Here is an 8465-nt window from a genome sequence, read left to right as displayed (position 1 = left end):
CTAATTTTTGTATTTTTAGTAGAGACAGGGTTTCACCATGTTGACCAGGATGGTCTCGATCTCTTGACCTCGTGATCCACCCGCCTCGGCCTCCCAAAATGCCGGGATTACAGGCTTGAGCCACCGCGCCCGGCCTGCTTCATTCTTACTTGTAAACACTCAGCTGTCTTTTCATAAAGTTCAGGAGCTCTTTAATGAAAGAGACTGTGTCTATTAATGGCCTCATCCCGTGGGTAATCTTGAAGATAGATGATTCTATGGTAGGCTCTGAAACATCTCCTCTTATACTCTATCGTGGTGTCAATGACCAGGATGGTGCAGAGGTCCAAAAGTCCAGCCTATGCAGTCAGAGAAACTGATCTGAACTCTACCTGTTCCACTTATTAACCGAGTGGCCTCGGGAAAAGTGTGAGCATCACCAGGCTCGTTGTGAAGATGGGGTTAATAATAGCTCCAGCCTTATGGCCTTGTGGAGAAGATAAATTGAGATAATTAGTGCATATACACTAATGAAACGGTGTCTTTTGCAGCACCATGGATAGAACTGAAGGCCGTTATCCTATGTGAAATAACTCAGAAAGTTGAATACTGCATGTGCTCATTTATAAGTGGGAGCTAAACGATGGGTGCACACAGACATACAGTGTAAAATAACAGACATTAGAGACTATAAAAGCTGGGAAGGTAGGCGGGCAGTGAGTGTGGAAAAATGACCTCTTGGGTACAGTGTTCTCTATTTGGGTGATAGGCACACTAAAAGCCTAGACTTCATCATGATGCAACGTATGCAGGTAAGAAATCTGCACCTATACCCCCTAAATATATACAACTTTTAAAAAATTTAAAAAATGCTTTGGCCAGGCATGGTGGCTCATACCTGTAATTTCAGCACTTTGGGAGGCCGAGACAGGCAAATCACTTGAGGTCAGTAGTTCGAGACCAGCTCGGCTAACATGGCAAAACCCTGTCGCTACTAAAAATACAAAAATTAGCTGGGTGTGGTGGCATGTGCCTGTAATCCCAGCTACTCGGGAGGCTGAGGCAGAGAATCACCTGAACCCAGGAAGTGGAGACTGCAGTGAGCCAAGATCGTGCCATTGCACTCCAGCCCAAAAAAAAGGGGGAAATTAAATCTAAAAAAAAAAAAAAAAAAAAAGGCAAGCTTTATGTGGACCAGTACACAGTGATCACTCAACAAATGCAAGCTCTTATTATTCTTGTATGAGTTAAGGGAAGATGCCAAGACCACCCCTCCTCCAATTTTTAATGTCCTGGTATTTTGTCATAAACATTTCGGAAGCATCCGCAGGCAGTGATTTTGCCCTCCCACCTCCCTTTGGAGAGCAGTGTCCTGTTTGGATCAGTGGAAGGCTCTCCTGCCCCTCCTCCTTTCTTCCCAGGGGTTTTCTTTTGCACTTTGGACTTCATGGATTCTCTGCCAGGGATGTGGACCAAGAATTCTTCCTCTTTTCCAGATTTCTTCCCCTAATGGTCCTGTTTTGTGCTGTCACCCCTGTCCTTTCCCTCCTCCCCGGTTCTCAGGAGCTGGCAGGAAATGTTTTAGAAGCCTTTTTTTTCTCTTTTTAATAGCCTCCTAGACTGCAACCTCCCAAATGAGAACCTCATTAACCAGAAGGACTCTAGGCTATTGATTTATATTCCAGTCATATCGAGAGGATAAAAAATTACAAAGGGAGAAAGAAAAATGCCAATGTACACATGGACTAGTTCTGACACCCTCTCTGATGAAGAATTTATATATCTATTCATGCTCTGGATGCTAAGGGATTCCTTCCAGATTTCAGTATTTGACATCTTACCTTTGGGGTATGTGGATTCTTTGTGCCTCTTGTGGGTTTGTTGAAAGCAAAAGTAACAATTTCATACTCTTGCCACTGAAACAAGGGATCTATTACTTTTAAATTAAAAGGGCCGTTGTTTCAACAGATATGTTTGTATGTTGGTGAAGACGGGGTCTAAGTTCTTGGTGGCTGCTGAGGCTGGCAAAGGGCTCACCTATTATCCTGAACTGTCATTGATAGGACAGTGTCTCTCTGTGTTTAGCCACGCAAAGGCCACAAAGCAAATGGGTAAAAATATTTGGTGGTCAGAATTCTAGCTCAGTAGTCAAGGAAGGCTTCTGGGAGGAGAGAGTGCATTTTGGACTGGGCTTTAAAAGTTGGCATGAATGTTCATTGCAGCACTGTTTGCAATAGCAGAGACTTGGAGCCAACCCAAATGCCCATCGATGATAGACTGGACAGGGAAAATGTGGCACATATACACCATGGAATACTATGCAGCCATAAAAAATGATGAGTTTGCGTCCTTTGTAGGGACATGGATGAACCTGGAAACCATCATTCTCAGCAAACTGACACAAGAACAGAAAATTAAACACCACATGTTATCACTCACAGGCAGGTGTTGAACAGTGAGAACACATGGATGCAGGGAGGGGAGCATCACACTCTGAGGTCTGTTGGGGGGGAACTAGGGGAGGGACAGCAGGGGGTGGGGAGTTGGGGAGGGATAACATGGGGAGAAATGCCAGATATCGGTGATGAGGAGGAAGGCAGCAAACCACTTTGCCATGTATGTACCTATGCAACAATCTTGCATGTTCTTCACATGTACCCCAAAACCTAAAATGCAATTATATGTATATAAAGTTGGTGTCACAGAAAATGCAAGCTGTCCGTCAGTTAAGACTATACTTCTGTGAAATAGTGATTGCAACAATGGCCACAATTATTCCCCTCTTTACAGGTACACCCCTTTGCAGTGTGACACTGTAGCTCCTCCTATTTAGAGTCTATTTCCCCACCCTTGAATCCAGACCAGTCTTGTGACTTGTATTGGCTAATACAATGTAATGGAGGTGACAGCGTGCCAGTTCTGAGCCTAGAAGCCTAGATCTCAAGATAACTTGCACACTTCCACTCAGTCTCTTGGGATCCTGCTCAACCACCTTGTGAACCAGCCCCAGCTAGCCTTTGGGAGGATGGGATGCCACATGGAGAGGAGACAGCCCAGTTAAGAACCAGTCAGCACCCAACCAACCAGGCAGCTAACTGCTGGTACCTGAGATGGGCCCAATCAAGAGCATAACAATTGCCCAGCTAGACCCAGCCCAAATTGCCAGCCTGCAGAATCATGTGCTAAATAAATGCTTATTGTTTAAAGCTGCTGAGTAGTGGTTTGTGACCTAGCAAAATAAGTACAATTTCCTATTCAGCTGAGTGATTCCATGTGACTAAGTTTCCATATGCAAAAATGGTATGTGTAATTTCTGGGGAATTTCATTCCAGGGAGAAGTCATATTCTTCTTCCACTTGTCTTCCTTTCTGTTGCCTGGAATGAGAATGTAATAGCTGGAGCTCCAGCAGCCATGTTGGATCATGAAGTAAGTTTAGGAATGGAAGACTCTAATGGCAGAGCAATGAGCTGGGAGGATCTTGCTTCTCTAAATCCACAGAGTACCTTTCCAGTTCTATTCTGATACCTCTACATTTACTAAACAACAGAAATCCATAAACCTTTGCCTAAGCCATTGCTGTTTTGAATTTTGTGGTTACTTATAGCTGAACCTATTGCAAAATAATACAGATGGTCAGGATTTAAATAAGCAGGGATAGTAGAGAAGGGTATCCATGATGTAGGGAACACTGTGCTAATGTTGTAGAGAAGGAAAAGTGTGGGTAATGGGTGGGCAATGGTGAATAACTACATATGATTGCCTCAGGGAAGCAGTGGGTGATCAAATTGGGAACTATTTGGGACCAGCTTTTGAAAGGCAGACTGAGAAGTTTGAAGAGAATGGCAGAAACAAAAATGTATGAGTACTTACACAAATCAGTAAGAAAGTCATACGTTCATTTTTCCCCTCTTCATGGATTCATTTCTTCTAGGAAGTTTACACTGTTGTGAGGGAGACATAATATAACAGAATAGAAGGAGAATTACTGACGGTTATGCATGGTCTGACGTAAATAAACTCTGATCTGGCAGAGATTAACTGTTGGGTAGAAGTGGCTACTTTACAGACAATAGTCAGGAAATAATTTTTTTGTGTTCTTGAAATTCTCTGTCAGGCCCTGTGAAGAATCCTCTGTCAGGGATGAATAATACACAGCTCCTGTCATTGAAGAGATCACAGTCTGCTGTGGAGTCAGGTTTATCAGGAACATTTTCCTAGTGGAGGTGGAATAGGGCCAAAGGAAATAATGTAGTTTTCCTGTATGTATTTGTCAGATATTGCTACAATACAGCTGCATAACAAACATTCCCCAAAAATCTTGGTTACAACAACAAATTATTATTTTTTCTTTCACAGGTCTGCATATGCTGTGGTTCTGCTGGGCTCTGTTGGCCTGGCTTGACTCCAGGCTATGGGTTGGTCCTGGTCTGCACTATATATTTTTTTATTCTGGGACCAATGGCTCTCCAAGGTTTGCACTTTTCAGAGTGGATGGCAGGAGTGCAAAGGACCAAACCAGACCACAGAGCCACATATAAAGCCTGGACTTGCATCACATTTACAAACACTAGTGGCACCAGCAAGACTGACATCAGTGGGTCAGGATGTGCATTCCATACACAGTGGGAAAATTACAAAGGTGCAAGGATGTATAATTCTGTTAAGGGAGGGAATGAAGAGACGGGAGCAATATCCAGCTTCCCATACCATCCAAAAAAATCATGTATTTCTCCATTTTTCAAGAATGCTCATGTGTGTCTAAATAGTTTTATTATTTTCTTCAACAAATCTTTTATCTTTCTTGTTAGGTTTATTGCAAGGAGCCATATTTCTTTTTTTATACAAAATTTATTTAAAAAATTACATATGCACACAAAATAAAAAGTGGTACCAAAAGATATAACGGTGAAAATAAGGCTGGTCCCTGTTTTTAATCCACTGAGGCAAATATTGCCTTTATTTCCAGAGGTATTCTGTGTGGGCACAACCACATTTGCATATGTTAAAATATATAAAATGGCATCATACTATGCTTGTTCCTCTGCACTTTCTTCCTATTTAACAAGATGCCTTAGAGGTAGTCCTATTTCAATTTATCTAGACCCATTTCATCCTGTTTAATGACTGCATTTGTTTTTCACTGTGAGACTGCGCGGTAATTTATTTAATCAGTGCCATATTGAAAGACATTTGGATTGTTTCCCAGCATTTGCCACTATAATCAAGGTTACATTAAATATCCTGTTACATGCAGCAAGATACTTTATTCACATGCATGGGTATATCAGTAGGTTAAATCTCAAATACAGAAACTGCCAGGTCAAGAGATATATATCTTGAAGTTTAATAGATATTGACCCTGTTTCTAAAAAGAAACATTCCTCCCAGCATGTCTACACACGTTTGTCTGCTCCTCTGTCTTCTGATTCTTGTCCCATGGTGTTATTTCCGGCTGAAATAATGGAATAGGGTGGCTCAAAACTTATTCCTGTAGGATCTCTGGGGAAGCTTTGGGTCTTACCACATGGTCCCCAATTGAACATGGGAAGAACTTGACACTGTTGTTGCAACCCAAATCATCATTTTAATGAGAGTGCTGGAGGAGCTTGGAACATTCTTTCCACAAGTATGTTTACTAAGGAGCTCCGTGCTGTAAGTGAAATGATTTACATCCCGGGGAGTTCCCAGTAAAAAATGTGCACAATACCCTTTAATTTGATCTGCTTTCCCTGTAGCACCTAAATATTTAGGGCAAATAGAAAATAGTTCTGATTTACAATCTCTATAAAAATTTTAAACAACTTTAATAAGACTTTTGATCATGAAATTGCCTGAAATAATGTTGGCACTAGTCAGCCATATTTCTTCAAAATGGCCTGTAACTTCAGTGCAAACTCTCAAAGGTGGATTTTCTTTTTCCCTGCTAATAACAGTCTTATTAATAAAAGAATGATTTTTTTTACTGACCCTCAGCAGCTGTGTTCCGGGTGTATTTGTTCAATAAAGGTAGAGATAATAACTGTCAGTGGAAAGAAAATGTGCTGAGGTTCCCAGGAGAAGTGGTGGAAACAAATCTTTTATTAAATCATATCAAATTGTGTTTCTTGTTTACTTTTTCCATTTTGTAAGTCACAGTCATATCTGCTAGTTTTTTGGAAACCTTGCCTCACATTTGTCAAAAAAACCTGGCTCACTGTTCTTCAGGTTAATGCTGCGTGATCAATCAGGGTGATAAATTTGACATAATTAACTGTTGTAATGGCATTTCTGAGTCTATTTCTCTTCTTTACCCCTGCTGAAATCATCTGAGATTGGTTAGCTTCTGAATATGTCTTCAGATGTGCTGCAGATGCCTAGAAAAAGAGTGGTAGGGAAGTGTCATTGATACCTGGAGTTCTTATCTGTCCACAGCTTAATGATCTCTGAATAATAACACCCCTATTTCCCTAGGAGGATCTACCCTTCCCTTCCCCTTCCTCCAAGGCAGGTGGCTCAGATGGGCCTGCTTTATTCCTGGTGCTTAGGGTGGGCAAAAGGCCCAGACCTGACCAGTCAAAAGCATCAGATTGGGCCAACCACAACCAATGAGAATTCTGAGACATTTGCGATTAGGAAAGATAATTTTTTGTTTTTTGATTGGAATTCCTGAAAGAACAGGACATAAACCTACTCTTGGTTATCTTTGCTTTCCAGGGAAAAGTTTATTATTTTAATGTCTATGTCTATTTTTTTTTTTTTCCTGAGACAGGGTCTCACTCTGTCACCCAGGCTGGAGTGCTGTGGTGTGATCATGGCTCACGGCAACCTCAAACTCCTAGGCTACAGAGATCCTCCTGCCTTAGCCTCCGGTGTACTAGAGCTACAGGTATGTGTTATCATGGCTGGCTAACTAAAAATTTTTTTTTCTTTTTTTTGAGACAGGGTCTTGCTCTGTCACCCAGGCTGGAGTACAGTGGTGTGATCATAGCTCACTGCAGCCTCGACCTCCCATGCTCAAGCAATCCTCCCTCGTCAGCCTCCTGAGTAGTTGGGACCACAAGCATGCGACACCATGCCCAGCTATTTTTTAAAATTTTCTGTAGAGATGGGGTTTCACTGTGTTACCCAGTTTAATCTCAAACTTTTGGGCTCAAGTGATCCTCCCACTTAAGCCTCCCAAAGTGTTGGGATTACAGGTGTGAACCACCATGCCTGGCCAAAAAAAGGGCATTTTTGAAGGAAGTCAAAACAGAGGAAAACAGCTGAGAAAGGAAGGGAGATTCCTGATCATGTCCCTTGGATACCAGTGTCTAGCCATGCCTGAAGTCTTCCCTTAAATTAGGCAGGCTAATATATTTTTGCTTTTTGCCTGAGTCAGTTTAACTTGGGTTTCTGGCACTTAGCTCCAAGAGTCCTAAATACTTGTGTTTTCCAAGTTTCAGTAAAGTCTCATGGATGGGAGAGTGTGGTCAGCACCAGCAATGCCCATGTCCTTAATAAAATGTCAGTCCTCTCCCCTTGCCACTGTGTCGAGGCTGGAGTAACTGCTCCAGTCCATAGTTCTTCAGAGGGTCTCAGCCCAATCGTGCCAAAGAGTCTCATTTCTAGCATTCAGCATGATTGCCCTACATCCATGCTCTGAGGATATGGCATTTGCCTCTGCTGTGCCTTGTCTCCCCCCCACCTTGTAGCAGTAGATCAGTAGAGCCTTATGAATGCAAGAATACTTCTCTCTGCACCAGAGACAGACCAGCGTGTGATTTGCAGGCAGTCAGCTACTGGAATTTTCTCCCAGCTTTGCATCTCCAAGATCTCAGGTCTATTTTTTTCTTATCTTTTTACTGTCTCTCCCCTTTTTTTTTGAGACGGAGTTTCACTCTTGTTGCCCAGGCTGGAGTGCAATGGCGCGATCTCAGCTCACTGCAACCTCCACCTCCCTGCAACCTCCACCTCCTGAGTTCAAGCACTTCTCCTGCCTCAGCCTCCCAAGTAGCTGGGATTACAGGCATGGGCCACTATGCCCGGCTAATTTTGTATTTTTAGTAAAGGCTGGGTTTTTCCATGTTGGTCAGGCTGGTCTCGAACTCCTGACCTCAGGTGATCCACCTGCCTCCGCCTCCCAAAGTGCTGGGATTATAGGCATGAGCCACTGAGCCTGGCCTCAGTCTATTTCTAGCTCTTTCCTTGCCCTACTTGAATTAAGTAGTGACCTGATTTGGGGAAGAGATGATGTGGGGCAGGGATAGCGTCTAACATTCATAGTGCTCCTGTGCTCCAAGTGCTTATCAGACATTGTGCTTGGTTATTTGTGTCACATCATCTTGTGTTTTCCATAACACATAAGTCTTTTTATGGGCAAGATACTGTGTTAAGTGCCTTACCAGGCAATATCTAATTTAATCTTAATAAAAACAAGAGAAAGGCATTATTACCTCCATATAGAAACTGAGGTTCTAGCTTATTTTCCATGTGTCATACAAAGAGGAAATGGCAAAAGCAAGATTTC

The sequence above is a fragment of the Cebus imitator genome, unplaced genomic scaffold, assembly GCF_001604975.1.
Source record: "Cebus imitator isolate Cc_AM_T3 unplaced genomic scaffold, Cebus_imitator-1.0 Scaffold85, whole genome shotgun sequence".
Taxonomy (NCBI): domain Eukaryota; kingdom Metazoa; phylum Chordata; class Mammalia; order Primates; family Cebidae; genus Cebus; species Cebus imitator.
This window is presented reverse-complemented; position numbering follows the sequence as displayed.